The 16,617-nt window shown below is 45.5% G+C and overlaps 1 long non-coding RNA gene across 2 annotated transcripts in view; it reads right to left on the bottom strand.

Moving 5' to 3' along the window:
• LOC137775327 (uncharacterized) overlaps positions 1-16,533 on the bottom strand; it is a 105,838-nt gene extending 89,305 nt beyond the window's left edge. For both annotated transcript variants that reach the window (XR_011076005.1, XR_011076006.1), the window contains exons 1-2: positions 16,318-16,533; positions 1,392-1,689 (exon numbers count right to left, since the gene is read on the bottom strand). This is a non-coding gene — a long non-coding RNA (uncharacterized lncRNA). The remainder of the gene's footprint in view (positions 1-1,391; positions 1,690-16,317) is intronic.
• Positions 16,534-16,617: the final 84 nt, after the last annotated feature.

Genomic DNA, 16,617 nt, shown 5'->3' on the forward strand with positions numbered 1-16,617 from the left:
TATTACTCAGTATATATTTAATGAATGGATTAAGCCTTGCTTTGAATACAAAGGAGTGTCCGTGCGTGCATGAGATTGCAGGGAAGCGGGCGGAGGAGAAAAGGGAGGCAGGAAGGAGGGGAAGGAGAAGAGAGGGAACACTAAGTATCTACCCCACACCTGGAATCCCCAGGAACCTGCAGGGCCTTAGAAATCATCTGCCTTATGGCTTTAGACACCAAGACTTTAAACTGTGATCGTAATACCCTCATCATGGCAGACCTCCCCGGCCTTAGGAGCTTCTCGGGTCTCACTCAAAATTGACCACGGCTTTCCCAAACTAGCTTTCATTTCCTCAACCTTGAGGGTCAGAATCGCCCAGCACCTCCCATCTTCTCCTCCCTCCCATCAAGGTCAGCAATGCTGTCATAAACCAAGGACTGCTGTCTTTTCGCACCTTCTCTTTCGTAGTGAATTAAATCTACCCCGTCACAAACACACATCTCTCAGAATTGGAAGAAGAAAATAATCCTAAGTAATCACTCCTAAAAGGAGTGTGAAAGCCCTTTGTAAACTTTCTTTATAAATCACATTCCTCTTAGAGGGAGCCTCAGATACCTTCTGAGAGAGTGGGATATAAAGTAACTCAAGCAAAACTTTTTAATAACGGATTCTCCCAAATTTTTCTGAGGAAAGAAGAGGGAAGAAATGAGTATTTGTGAACAGTGTACAAAATGCCCAGAAATAAGCTGGAGCCCTTTGTCTCAATGATATGTGATCTCCCCAGCAACTCTTGGAAGCAGACAGTGGTGCCCCATTTAAGAGCTGGATAAAATAATAAAAAGGGACTCGGGGAGATTAAGTGACTTCACTGTTAAGTGATAAAGTTGGAATTTGGGCTTAGCTCTGCCTGATGTTTTCAAGTGCATTGGGCTTTTCCCACTCTAGGAAAATTTCCTCAGCCCCAATTTCCAGGCAGACTCTAGTTAATAAATGTGTGTCACAGAAAGCCCTGGCCAAGGCCACGAAAAGAAAAGCAAGGGTGTCGTTATATCAGCTCCACCTTCTCTGCCCAAGGCTTCACAAAGAAGATGGTTTAACATGAGTTTAACGCTTTCGTCGAGAGTTATTCTACAGGAATGCAGGAAAGGCAAGGCCTGTCCATCCTTCACGTATCTGGTATAGAACGGTCCTCAGTGTCTCCTGCCCCTTCCAACGTAACATCCTCACCGAGAGAAAATTAAGGCCAAATGATTCTGGCCCAACATGAGTTTAGTGTCAAAGGAAAAGGACTTCGTTATATGAGACTCACGCTGACACTGTACTCATAATACAGGACAGAGTCCAGGCTGCAGAAACAGAGAGACCCTAACATAAAGGACAGTGTCTTAAACAAAAGCTGATTGCCTTACCGCGTAACAGTCCCAAGGTCCAGATGGTGAGCCAGGCCCTTTCCAGCTTGTTGCTGTGCTGGCCGCGGGCACCGTCTTCCTCCCGAGGTCAAAGCTGGGTGGTGAGCACGTTCATGTTCCAGCTTGCGAGGAGGGAAAAGAGCTCCATTCCGGGCTGGGGCTCGTTGTCTATGTGGGAGATGACCTAGAAGCTGCACCATCGTCTCCGCGTGCATCCCTGCACTTGGGCACAAGGCCACACCAGCAGCAAAGGAGACGGGCAGGGCCATCTCTCGCCGAGCCCCACGGCAGTCCATTCCTGCGGAAGACGGGGGAGCAGATTGTGGTGGCCAGCTAGCAAACTCTGCCGCGGTAACAATCACAGCCCGCAGCGGTGCTCGGCTTCACAGTTGTTAGTGCTTTCATACCAACCACTTCGTGTAATCGAGCAATGAACCGTTGAGCAGGTAACATGTCCCTCATGTTACGCATGAGAAGATGGGGCCAAAGGGTTAAGGGACTGGGGTAAGGTCTAACCGTGGAGTTTTTAAAGCACGATGAGAATGGACCCGTATGGTAGAGTCGAAAAGCAAAGCCTGTTCCGTTTGTTTTAGCCACATTTACTCAGCAATTACTAAGAACCACAGAACTGAGAAACAGGAGGAGAGGGGGGATCCACGGCTTCAGAGGCTTCATGGCAGCTGGGAGAGTGAAACAGTATTCTCTGTACCGCGTGGCCATGAGGACTGCAGGACAGAAAGACGGACAGTGACAGCCAAGGACACAGAGGATCATTAGGACATAGCGAAGACATTGGTGATTTCTGGAGAGTAACAAAAACTAAATGATTTTCCTACCTTGAGTGGGAAAAACAGTAACTCTAAAAGTCTCCAGTAGAAAATGGGGAAGAAGGGTGTTCACTGAGGAAAACTAAGGTACTCAGAAGGAATTATGGCTCTCCTATGCCCTGGCCTTATGTTCTCCCATCCTACCTTTTATTCCAGCCAGTGCTGGTGTACCCTGATGCGGTTGTACCCCGATGCAGGTGTACCGATGCGGTTGTACCCCGATGCAGGTATACCCTGATGCAGGTGTACCCTGATGAAGGTGTACCCTGATGCGGTTGTACCCCGATGCAGGTGTACCCTGATGTGTGTGTACCCTGATGCAGTGGTATCCTGATGCATGTGTACCCTGATGCAGTTGTACCCTGATGCAGGTGTACCCTGATGTGTGTGTACCCCGATGCGGTTGTACCCCGATGCAGGTGTACCCTGATGCAGGTGTACCCTGATGTGTGTGTACCCTGATGTGTGTGTACCCTGATGCATGTGTACCCTGATGCAGGTGTACCCTCATGCGGTTGTACCCCGATGCAGGTATACCCTGATGCAGGTGTACCCTGATGAACGTGTACCCTGATGTGTGTGTACCCCGATGCGGTTGTACCCCGATGCAGGTGTACCCTGATGCAGTTGTACCCTGATGCAGGTGTACCGTGATGTGTGTGTATCCTGATGCGTGTGTACCCTGATGCAGTTGTACTCCAATGCAGGTATACCCTGATGCAGGTGTACCCTGATGAAGGTGTACCCTGATGTGTGTGTACCCTGATGCAGTGGTACCCTGATGCATGTGTATCCTGATGAAGGTGTACCCTTATGCAGGTGTACCCTGATGCGTGTGTACCCTGATGCAGGTGTACCCTGATGCGGTTGTACACTGATGCAGGTATACCCCGATGCAGGTATACCCTGATGCAGGTGTACCCTGATGCAGGTGTACCCTGATGAAGGTGTATCCTGATGCTCCTGGCCACACTTCTGACCCAGGCGTCTCTGCCCCAGGGTTGCCCTGACACTACAGTGCAGGACACCTGCAGGAATCTGCCCAAAATTCATGCATCCACAGGCAAGAAAGCCTTGGCCATGGGGCGCAGCACCAGCAGACAACTGCTCCCTCTCTGTCCCAGGTAGCACCGTCTGAGGCACATTCTACACACTGCTAGGTGGTACCGGAGGACCAAGCCTGTGATGGTTAATTTTATATGTCAATTTGGAGGGTGTTTTTGGATGAGATAAACATTAAAATGGTGGACTTTGGGTAAAGCAGAGTGCCCTCCATAGTATGGGTGGGCCTCATCCAATCAGTTGAAGCCTTGAAGGGAACAGAGACTGAACTCCCTGAAGCAGAAGTAGTTCTCCAGCAGGACGCCTTCAGACTTCGTCTGTACCATCAGCTCTCCTGGGTCTCGAGCCTGCCGGCCAACACTGCAGATTTTGGACTTCCCAGCCTCCATAATCGCACAAGCCAATTCCTTATAGTAAATCTCTTGGTTCTACTTCTCTGGAGAACCCTGGTTAAGACAGAGCCCCAGCACCAGCTTGAGAATGCACTCTTGTATTGGTTTTCCTCTTTCCCTGTTATACTCCCCCAGTCTCTGGAATCACTCACTTTCCCAAATCAATTAGGTATGTGCATGCCCCTGTCCAGACTTGCTTTCAGGGGGCTCCTCAGCCAGGATACAATGTTTGCATATGTATTACTGAGGGTAATCAGTATACAAGCACATTCATAGCTCAAAGAGAGCCTTACGTGTTTGCTGTTTCCCAGCATCACAAGACCTAGAACCCTGGCTGGGATGCTGAAGTGTTTTGGAACAAATGCTGCCAGTTCTTCCCACCTCCCCAAGGAGACTGTGCTGCTCTCCGCCAAAGCACAATATCTTTCTGTATGCCCCATGTTGCTTAGCATTTGGGAAGTCTGCAAAAGATGCTTGCTGCACTGGATTGAATATTGTATTTTAAAATTTGCCTATGTGTTGTCATGATGTAGATACACTGTGGACCTGTTACTGTTCACGTTACATTATTTGATGAATACAAACACAAAGGATTCGGCTGAGAACTTCAGCTCTAGTGTCACGTGGGCATGGATTCAAGCCTCCGTTCCTCCGCTAACTGGCTGTGGCACAGCATAATCTCTCTATAAAGAAACATACGTAAATTTTTCTGCTGAAAGAAATAAATGTCCACCTATAATTACCTTCCCAGCTAAATGTCGATACAACACTGAGGAAGAGAAGAGGTTTGTTATTTGTTTTTTTCTGAAGAGCCTAAAAGAATACCACTATAAAGATTTGCACTGAAAGAAATACTATGGGATTTATTTCAGAAAGAAAAGATTTGAAAAAGATGTAAGAAAAAATGGTAAACAAAGTAATTGGTAACTAACTACGTGGCAACTCTAAATCAGCACCGACTGTTTAAAAACAACAGCAAGAGTAAATAATTTGAAGAATATAAAAATGAGCTGTAAGTAAAATGATGGACAATAATGATATATAAGACAGGAGTGGGTATGTATTTGGATTAAAGCATTTAAAAGTCTTGGAATTGGACTTCCCTGGTGGCGCAGTGGTTAAGAATTTGCCTGCCAATGCAGGGGACACGGGTTCGAGCCCTGGTCCGGGAAGATCCCACATGCCGCAGAGCAACTAAGCCTGTGCACCACAACTACTGAGCCTGCGCTCTACAGCCTGTGAGCCACAACTACTGAGCCCGCGTGCTGCGACTACTGAAGCCTGCGTGCCTAGAGCCCATGCTCTGCAACAAGAGAAGCCACTTCAGTGAGAAGCCTGCACACCACAACGCAGAGTAGCCCCTGCTCGCCGCAACTAGAGAAAGCCCGCGCGCAGCAATGAAGACTCAACACAGCCAAAAATAAATAAATAAAATAAATAAATTTTTTAAAAAAGAGACACCAGAGAGAGACCTCTTTCCTTCTTTCTCTTGCTCTCTTTCCCTCTGCAGCACACCACACACCAAGGAAATGCCATGTGAGGACTTAGTGAGAAGGCGGCCATCTACAAGCCTCAAGAGACTTCTCAACTGGAACCCTGCTAGAGCTTGATCTGGGATTTCCAACCTCCAGAATTGTGAGAAAATAAATGTCTGTAATTTAAGCCACCCAGCTCATTTTGTTACGGCAGCCTGAGCAGACTAATACACCACATTTGGCTCTAGAGAGATGACGATGAATCAGACAAAGCCCTGTGCTTTAGGAGCACACTGTCTACCAAGAAGAGACATCTCATGAAAATACAACATGATGAGTGCTTCCACCTCGGCCTGGGAGATCTGAAAGGCTCCACAGAGCACACATTTGAGCCAGGTTTTCAAAGAGGCCCGACCAGGAGAAGAAACAGCAATCCAGGCAGAGAGAACCCCCAGCAAGGTCCGAGAGACTTTAAAAGGCAGATGTATTTGGTGAACACTGAGAGGCTAGTGGGTATAGAGGGCATGACAGGGAACGCTGGAAGAGGCTGAAAAGATAGACTGGGGCAAGATGTGAAGGTCCCTGAGTGTCAAAACCAAAGACTTTAAATTTCAATATAAGAAAATATTTATGAAACAATATATTCATTTACTAGGGCTGCCGTAACAAAACACTACAGTCTGGTTAGCTTAAGGAACAGAAATTTGTTATAGTTCTGGAGGCGAGAAATCCAAAATCAAGGTGTTGGTAGGGTTAGTTTCTTCTGAGGCCTCTCTCCTTGGCTTATAGATGGCTGTCTTCACACGGTCTTCCCTCTGTACATGTATCTGTGTCCAAATTTCCTCTTATAAAGACGTCATTCATATTGGATTAGGGCCCACCCTAATGACCTCATTTTAACTTAATTAATTCCCTAAAGACCCTGTCTCCAAATATGGCCACATTCTGAGTCATGGGGGCCAGGACTTTAACATCTGAATGCGCGGGGGGGGGCACCACTAGGCCCATAATACACAACTATCATATGTACAATACAAGGAAGTTTAAGACATTGGCCACTAGGAAAGTGATTCCTTTTATGCCATTGGTTCATTTCCTACCCCCAATGGATTCCCAGGTTTTGAAAGAGTTCATCTGCCAAACTACATGTATCAACTTATAAATTCCTCATTTTTAAAAATCAAAGACAATACGTCAGTCAACTCTGACCAGCAGGCAACATCTAGAACTACCATCTTAAGTTGATAAAATCTCAACCAAGAGAAAAATTTGACATCTTAATTAAACTGTGAAGACTCATTGTGGGGCAGATATGTGACTACTATTAAACTTTTTGAAGCATAACACTTGCTGAAGTGTATCCTCCTATGTACACAGACACGCTGTGTGTGTCTCTATCATAGCACTCTCATACTGTACTGAAATTCCTGTGGTTATGTGCCAGTATCTCCCTCCAGCTTCTGAATCCCCTGTAAATAGGGACCGTGTCTCATTTATTTTCACATGTCTAGCTATGCCCCTGACTGTGTGAAACTGTACTAAACCCATTCCCACACCTCTAAGATCCCTAGAGAGCAGAGGGCCACAGAGCTGGAAACCAATGTTCCAGGATCTTACTTGTACACAGGAAGATCACACATTCATGTTCATACGCATACACAAACTCCCACGTTAAATGCCAAGACGATGCAGATGGAGACGCCAAGGAAGCATGATATTGATAGTGCTGTGGGATTCTGAGGACGGGCCCTGCAAAAGCTGGAGCCCTCAGGGACGACTTACTAGAGAAGGTGAGATGAGGTTTGAAAGAATAAAGGAGAATTTGGAAAAGCAGGGAAGAGGCGAGAAGCATTCAGGGGAGGAAATAAGAGGAAATACAGGGATTGAAAGATGTTTTATGGTTTTCAGTAATTAAACTTTTAAAATTAAAGTTTAATATACAGAGAAAAGTTTACAGATCATAAGGGTACAACTCGATGAATTATCAGAAAGTTAATATATCTACATAACCCCCTTCCAGATCAAGAAATAGAACATCGTTCTCTGTATCTTTTTATATCTTTAAATGTTGATCCATGGCATGTTTTGTCCACTTGAAAATGCAAGCATAAATGAAAAACAAAAACATAATAGGGGGATATATTCTGTCTCCTAGGCCCAGGTGAATAATGGTCACCCAGAGATACAAAGTCTTATCCCCAGGAATTTTTTAACGTGACTTTATCTAGAAAAGAGGTCTTTGCAGATGTGACTAAATAAAGGATTTGGAGATGAAGATAATCCAGGTGGACTATCTGGGTGGGTGGGTCCTAAAAGCCATTGCAAGTGTCCTTACAAGAGAGAAGAAAAGGAAGTTAGCACAGACCCACAGAGGAGGTGATGTGAAGACAGAGGCAGAGATTGGAGTGATGCAGCCACAAGCTCAGGAATGTTGGGACAACCACCAGAAACTGTAAGAGGCAAGAACTGGATTCTCCCCTAGAGCCCTAGTGGGAATTTGTTATTGCAAGCCTAGGAGACTATTATAAGGGTGAAGTAGTAAAAGAATACCAATTTATTGTTTTATAATTGTTTTGAATTTCTTATTAATTTGGCTTGAATTTTTTAGCTAGGACCCTCTCTTTCCCAGTATCGAGGTACCTGGGAAATGTAATTAGTAATGTTTCTGATGTGGATTATCTCGTTGTATAAGGGCTCTGTGTTCAAGGAAATGTGTGAAAATCTGAGTTAAGTGCTTTTAAATAACTTTATATCACAACTTCTCAGATCCTTTTATTAAGGAATCATATTTGATAATGTGCTGGTGAAGCTCCAAGACTGTGGCGATAACATATCCCAAACTTATTGGACCATGGAATTCTCATACTTTAGAGCATTTCTCAGCAGTGGAAGTCCATAGGGCATTGGTTGGTAAACGCTGAAGGGCAGCAAAGAAAGGACAGCCTTGCGGAATTTCACTTGGACCAGGAAGCGGCCTCATGGTGAAGCATCCCTGCCCCACTAAACAGGTCATTCCTGTGGGAACCAGAATGATTGTCCTCCAGGTTCCTCACTTCTTCACCTGGACAGAGATGAATTCACATGGCAAAAGTTTCTTCTCCAAACCCAGCTTATCTGGTTTTCGTCACTAACAAAACCTTCTTTCGATGAATTATTTTCTTAAATTTATTTTTATCATCAATTAGGCCAAATAGTTTTCCCTAATCAAGGAGACTTTCTCCAGTGGCTGTATTAGTTTCCTGAGGCTGATGTAACAAAGTACCACAAAAAGCGTGGCTTAAAACAAGAGAAATTTATTCTCTTGCAGTTCTGGAGGCCAGAGATCCAAACTCTAGCAAAGGCCACACTCTCTCCAAAGACTCTAGGGGAGAATCCTGCCTTGCCTCTCCAGCATCTGGTGGCTCCAGGTGGTCCTTAGCTTGTGGCTACATCACTCCATTCTCTTCCTCCATCTTCACATGGCCCTATTCTCTTCCTCCGTCTGATAAAAACGCCTATCGTGGCATTTAAGGCCTACCCGGAAAATCCAGGAGTACCTCATCTCAGGGTCCTTAATAATATCTGCAAAGGCCCTTTTTCCACATAAGGTCACATTCACAGGTTTCAGGGGTTCGAACACAGACATAACTTTGGGGGGGCCTTTTCAACCTACTATAACCCTGAAAGAGATATATTAGTGTCAGTCTGTCACCAAAATCATCCTGGGTAGGTTAATAACAGAAGTTTAAACCTGCAAAGTTGAAGGCCAGATCTTGGACAATAAATTCATCTAACAAAACCCTTGTGCCTTAACATGAACCGTCCCCATTGCCTCTTTCATTCAACACATCAGGACAAGGCATTACTATTCCATTTTAGATATTCATAAACTGAGGTTCAAAACATTTGAGCAAACCTCCAAGGTCGTACAGCTAGCAAGTGGCAGAGCTGCAATTCAAACCCTGGTCTTTCCGATTATGAAACTATACTTTCTCAACTCTCACAGCCTTCCTATTTCTTTCAGGACTATTACAAGGTCCTTTCTTGTGAGCCATACAGAATATAAAAGATAAACATGATGTAAAATTTCTCCAAATACGTGAAGGTTTTTCTACATCCTCTGAGGTTTTTCTTTTCTAGTCTTAACATTCCTGATTCCTTCAGCCTTCACTCAGGTAACAGGGCTTGTCCCCTTGTCTTTATAGTCACATCCTCTAAATCTGTTGCAGTTTGTCTGTACGCTTCTTTAAAGAACGATTCCCAGAGCTGACTAACTGTAACCAATTTTTATTGGATACATATGTGCCAGGCCCCTTCTAAGCACTTCAACTCTATGACTTCAATTTAATCTTCAACAACCCCCATGAGATAGCTTACTATTATTATTTCCCATTTTGGAGATAAGGAAACAGACACAGATGTGATGAGAGAGCTATTCAGAGTTGCAGCCTAGGCATTTCAGTGTGGGCATCCTGCTCACACTCAGGGTCTGGACAATTAGATAAGGGCCTCCATATTCCTCCATCTTCACAAGGCCCTCTTCTCTTCCTCCCTCCGATTAAAAAGCCTATCATGGCATTTAAGGCCCACCCGGAAAATCCAGGAGTATCTCAACTCAGGGTCCTTAATTAGTGACCTTAGCTTAGGATTCCCGCCCGGAGTTCCCGCTTTGCTTTCCCCGGCGGCACCTTTTAAAATAACCACTTAGAGTTGAGCCTGCGAAGTTATAAGGGACCTTACAAATCCTGTTCTCTGTGTCCTGCTCGCCGTGACCTGGGACAGGGGCTGCCCTACCCCCACTCATTATGCTCCCCCACCCCCATTTCTGGGACCTGTAAGTAATAAATCTTATGACTTTGCTTCCCTTGCGGGAGTGTACTGGAACCACACCTTCAGTCAAAACGACACACACCCCCCCCCCCCGCTTTTTTTTTTTAAATTTATTTTGGGGTCTTTGCTGCTGTGCTTGGGCTTTCTCCAGCGGCGGCTACTCTTCGCTGCGGTGCGTGGGCTTCTCATAGTGGTGGCTTCTCTTGTTGTGGACCATGGGCTCTAGGCACGCGGGCTTCAGTAGCTGTGGCACATGGGCTGAGTTGCTCCGTGGCATGTGGGATCTTCCCGGACCAGGGATTGAACCCGTGTCCCCTGCATTGGCAGGCGGAGTCTTAACCACTGCGCCACCAGGGAAGCCCGAACCCCCACTTTTCACCTTCCCAAAGAGGGAGCTGGGATGCTGAGGGAGCGCCCTGCTGACCCCCTTACGGGTGGCTTGTGTCTCCTCATTCAGCAGGGCACCATTTCACATTCTTTTCTTTTTTCTTTTATTTTTTTAATTAAAAAAAATTTTTTTTTAAGGGGGCTTTATTTATTTATTTATTTTGGCCGCGCGGCACACGGGATCTTAGTTCCTCGACCAGGGATTGAACCTGTGTCCCCTGCAGTGGAAGCACAGAGTCTTAACCACTGGTCCGCCAGGGAAGTCCCTGCACATTCTTCATCTACCAGCCACAGCCCCCCAACACAACAGAAGTTAAGTATCTCGCTCAAGGTCACAAAGCTAGGAAGTAAAATGCAAGCAGCCCCACATTAACTTCTACCCTCTGTGCTGCCCCCGCTTGCACCTACTCCAACTGTGGCCTCAATTGCTCAGAGTAGGAAGAGACTACCTCCCTTGTTTTCAATATTATATCCAGTTAATGCAACCTAAGACCATATGGCAGTCACGTCATGCCTGGGCACTTGGATATCACTAAATGCATACCCACATCTATTCTCCTCCTCTTCCTTGTCAGAAGGGTCCACTAAAGTCACAAACCGGGAGAAAAAGTACTTGGCAAGGTATGTAAGGGAGGCGGGGAAGGGGTGGACAGGCAGGGAGAAGGCTGAGAATAAGAGAGGGCCGGACACGAGAGGAAGCAGGCGAGGGATGAGAGTGTGAAGCAGCAAGCACGTCAGCACGAGCAGCAAGGACAGAGCCAGGTGCAGGAAGACGGTGGGCTCGCTTAGGACACATCGTACAAATCCCGTGTTCCCATTACGTTATTCCTACGAGTCCTTAAAGGCAGTCCAGTCACGGTACTCTATCACCTAGAAAAGTGCTCCCAGACAGTAGCCCTTGAAAACTGTTAACCCCTCATAGGTACAAGCAACCAAGAAGGAGAAGAGGGTCGTGTTCCACATGCTTTAGATACAGAGGCGAACAGAACAAGCCGGATCTCTTCAAAGACACAGGAAACCTGCTCTTGTGTAGTTTCCATACCTTCTTCTCCGAGACCCGTAACCTTAATCACTTTACAGCTCTATGTGCTCTGCTAACACTGTTCCATCACCACCCCGCACTTCCTCTCCACCTACACAAAATCCACTCATCCTTGGAGGGCATTTAGCCCCAATGCTGTGGATATTTTCTTGATCACTTCTGCTTGTGGTGATTTCTCGCTCCTTGCAACTTGGAACAATATTTGCCTCCGTCACCACTGGCCCACGATGTCCCTCGATGGTTTTATTATTTAATTCTTAGCTAATTTTGCTCCCCCCCAAAAAGATACAATATTCTACTTTATAGAATTCATAGTATTGGAACAAGTTTTTTCTTTAACATACTACATATTGTTACTGCTTTTTTACTGACTGTAAAGCCTCAAGATAAAAATATCAGCTCTAGAAAATTTAGCCATTAGTTTTCCTTTTGCACTGAAGCCTGAAATATGAAAATACAAGTCAATGGACTGCAACCTCCAGAACAAAATAAGTCAGGCATCGCGCAAAGTCTCAGGAGAATCCAGCTGAATCCCAGGTTAACGTTAATTTTTAATTTTGAAGCTAACTGTGTTGACATTGAGAAAAATGTAGTCTAGAACCTATGAAAGGGAACAGGGATTCTCTGACCCATAAGTAACGTTTCAAAGAGCCTACTGGAAATCATAAGTCTAACTCATCATAAAACTGCTCCAGCTATGACATCACAGTTCTTTGCTTTTAGCTGGAATAACAAGAACCTGGTGAGATTATATTAGTTCTGGTAAGGAGGCAAAAACCTCTGCATGTCGGTTGCATTTCTGATTAGTAAAGGGAAACTGAATTATCATTTCACAAATACAATCTCTGATAGTAAACAAAATCTTTTAGAACAAGAATCCTATTCGAAAAAAATAATTTAAATCCTTTCAGTGTCTGAGGAGGGAAAACCTCCAAGAAACCTAAAAACAGGGGCTATTGTCTTAATAATAATGATCCATTTATACCGAGCCCTTGCTGTGTGCCTTACATCAATGTTCTCCTTTAACACTCACAACTCCATGAAGGCACTATTACCTTCAGCTTACAGATGAGGAAACTGAGCTCAGAGTTCAATAGCTTGTCTGAGGCCACCCGACTGGTATGAGCCATGTTTAAGAATCAAACTCAGGGCTTTCCTGGTGGCGCAGTGGTTAAGAGTCCGCCTGCCAATGCAGGGGACACGGGTTCGAGCCCTGGCCCGGAAAGATCCCACATGCCGCGGAGCAACTAAGCCCGTGTGCCACGACTACTGAGCCTGCACTCTAGAGCCCGCGAGCCACAACTACTGAAGCCCACGTGCCACGCTACTGAAGCCTGCGCACCTAGAGCCCGTGCTCTGCAACAAGAGAAGCCACGACAATGAGAAGCCCATGCACCACAACGAAGAGTAGCCCCCGCTCTCCGCAGTTAGAGAAAGCCCGCGCACAGCAACGAAGACCCAACACAGCCAAAAGTAAATAAATAAGTAAATAAATTAATTGATTAAAAAAAAAGAATCAAACTCAGGACAATTAACTCCAAAGCTTGTTCTTAATCACCATATTTCCTATTTTATTCATCTCCCTTCCCTCACTCGGTTGGATAACCTTTGCCTGCCCAAGAACGAAAGGAGGCAGACTTTCCACTAGGTTCAAACTCGAGTAAGAGTCTGGGAAGAAAACAAGAGTCTTGGTGCCTGTTATACACACATCACCCACCAGACTTCTGGCTCTCAGACCAGGTCTGTGGAAATGCGAATCTTCCAAGAACTCTGTGAATTCCTGTGGCACAACTATTTAAGAATTCCATGCTCTGTGATCTGGTAACGCTAACCCCAAATTCTTCGTTCCGTTGCCTTTAGTACTTACCTTCTCTTGACTGTGGAGGTCATTTTATCAGTATTCAACACCAAACTCATGAAGAACTCAATAACAGGATGAGAAAAGCAGTATACGACATTCTTTAAGGCAGTGCATGCTATCTGCCCATCTGTCCTAACCTTTTTTTCCTATTCTTTAGGTAAAACCTACTCTAGGACAGGGCACAGATATTGGTCAACAAATGACCCAAAATAAAGAGAAAAGTGCAATTGCATTTCTGGATTCAAAGAGGTCACTTCAAACACAAAAGAGGTACCAATTTCTATTCAGCAGGATCTTCAGCAGGACCTTCAGCAGGACCACTCCATGACAGCAGCCCCACTGCTGGGCTGATGATAGAAAAACACTTCCTTTCTCAATTCCTTAATATTAGGAGCACAGTGTGGTCCTGTAGGCTTCCTGTTGTTGGATGTTTTCTGTTAAGTCCAAACAGAGAATGATTCCAATCTCAAGGTTCTCCATCTAAAACAAAGGCCAGGACACAGCTGGAATTCAACAAATATCATCTTCCAATTTTCTTCATTAGGGTAAACTAGGCTTGAATTATCTGAGACATTTATGACTTGATCACAGTGGCAAAGCTGACACAATGGTGGTTCCTGCCATGGAACTCAAGCAGCAGAAAGGAATGCAAGATTACATTGCCCTGAACTCATTCTGAATTAGGTTAAGAAGGTAAACTGATGTGTCTGGTTACTTATTTACTTAACATAAAGATGAAAGTGACCTAACCTGGCAACCATAAAAATCCTCAGAGGCTAAGCAAATTCAAAGAGATTTCTGAAAGGTAGATTTCAGAAAAAACTAGCTAATGCTTTTGGAGGACTATTTCATAAAATGAGTGACAAATGGAAGCCAAATTTAGTGGAGGTAGGGGTTGCATACAGACTGCCTTCATTCTCCTGAGTTATAGCCTGTTTAAAGCTGTCATTTTAGTAAAGCACTAAAATCCACCACGGTTTTGTGCAAATCAGCTAAAGTGCTATTGTGCTATTATATGCATAAATCTTTATTTGCATTAGAAAGGCATCAATTACCTCATACTACAATATGTAATTAAGAAATAAATGTACTGGCTCAGCCTTACAAGATAAATAATGGATTACTGCAAGAATAAAAGTTGTGATTTTAACTAGCCACATTTCAATGTTGACTATAAGAAAGCCTAGCACCACCTAAGCTGGGTCCTTTATGTAGTAAGGACCAGATATTATATAGCAAGTTGTCTAGTAATCATACTTGCCTGTGAAAAACAAAAATTACCATTCAGTTTCTAAGGCACTAGAAAGTTTGGAATGAATGAGCTTCACACAGACAGAACCAAACATGAAGATTCACAAACTACTAGTCAGAAGGGAACCCAGAAATGTCTGGGATAATGTTTCTCTCAATGAAGAAAAATAAAAAGGGTTCATTCATTTGGTAAGTAGTTGAATGCATAGTATGTACTAAGGATGGTTAAGCTGGAGGTGAGGCTGGGGGTTGGGAGGTGGAATATGGAGAAATGTGGCTAGTGAGGTTTAAGTGGTAAGGACTTAGAACAGCCAGTGTGACGTGTGGGAAAGCTGACCTGGGACAGTTGGAAGAGATGAGCGGCCACTTGTAACATCTGTGGAGTGTCCAGCAGTAGGCATTCCATGATTGTTGAAATGAACGCTGGGCTGGAAGTGAGTCCTGGGCTCTGGCCCCAGCTCTGCCACTAACCAACTGCATAGCTTTGCCAAGTCACGTATCAGCCTGAAGGGTTGGTATTGTCTCTTTTTGTCGTAAAAACAAACAAACAAACAAAAAAAAACACTTAAGAGCACGCCTCTGGAGATCTCTCCTTCTGTAATACACTGTCAGTCAACATTCTCTGACTAGTCATACGTACAGTTTGCATGCCATCCAGTTTACAAGGACAGTGTGAAAGATACACAACAGTACAGTTCCCTGGCTATTAATCACGTACATCTTCAGAAAAAGAACAAACATCTGGCAACAACTGTTTTGAATGTCTCATCCTAGGGGAAGTAAACATAATGGCAAGGAATAAATAGGGGTCACCTTTGTTCTTTAAACCCTTATGACCTGTAATCTAGTACCTAGACAAGCAGTCTTTAACACGCTAGTCAGTCCATGGATAGGCTTTTAGGGAGGACTCACAAACACCCTGAAATTATATGCAAACTGGTTTCCTACATGAATGTATGCACAAACTTTCTTTGCATTTTCAAGTAATCCATAAACCCTTCCCCCCAAAAAAGGTTAATAACCACTGCTCTAAGAATGTTCCTTTTATTTATTTATTCATTTATTTATTTTTATTTTTGTCTGTGTTGGGTCTTTGTTGCTGCGCGCAGGCTTTCTCTAGTTGCGGCGAGTGGAGCACGGGCTCTAGGTGCGTGGGTTTCGGTAGTTGTGGCACGTGGTCTCAGTAGTTGCGGCTCGCGGGCTCTAGAGCGCAGGCTCACTAGTTGTGGCTCACGGGCTTAGTTCCTCCGCGGCATGTGGGGTCTTCCCCGACCAGGGCTCGACCCCGTGTCCCCTGCACTGGCAGGCGGATTCTTAACCACTGCGCCACCAGGGAAGTCCCAGAATGTTCCTTTTCTGAAGCAACTTTCCTGATGAGTTAATAATGGGTCAAATTCCCATAGTGTCCTATTAACCGTTAGGCAAGGAGAGTTAAAGTTGAACCGCTTTGTACAGCTTAATCTATTACTGTACGTGGTATTTGAGACGCTATACTGTAGTACTCAAAAGCACACGAACACAAATCCTGACACTGGACACATGTATTAGTCCCACAGTTTAAAAACGTGTTTGCAGACTTCATCTTCGTTGATCCTGACTAGGTAGGTGTGCAAATGGCAAGTTACTTGGCCTCTAGGGGACCCACCGCGGAAAGCAAATACAAGGTGGCCGTGGAACGGCGGACGGGTCCGCTTTTCTCATCCACGCCCGCGGCCGTCCCTCCCGGCTCCGCAATCCCAGGCCTTCCGAGCATCCGCAGCCGGCGCGTCGCGGGCCCCCGGCGCCGAGATCCCGACGTGACGCTACCCGAATTCACTCACGTCTCTGGGAGTCACGGCCTATCTCTCCTCAGCCCTCCAGCACCATACACGGCCACCACGAGCCCCGGCCACGCTGCCTGACTGACGCCGCTCTCCCGGGCGCCTCGCGACTCCCAGCCGCGCCCACCACCAGCAGCGACCGGCGCACGGACGTCTCAAACGCTTACGGCCGCCGACACGTGACCAACGCGCGCTAACCCCGGGCTGCCGGCGCCGATTGCCCTAGAGGCCGGCGCGTGGAGTGCGCGCATGCGCGCGCACATGCGTGAGCAGGGAGAGCTCCGGCGGCCGCTTCAAAGC

This window comes from Eschrichtius robustus, chromosome 13 (assembly GCF_028021215.1).
Source record: "Eschrichtius robustus isolate mEscRob2 chromosome 13, mEscRob2.pri, whole genome shotgun sequence".
Classification (NCBI taxonomy): Eukaryota; Metazoa; Chordata; class Mammalia; order Artiodactyla; family Eschrichtiidae; genus Eschrichtius; species Eschrichtius robustus.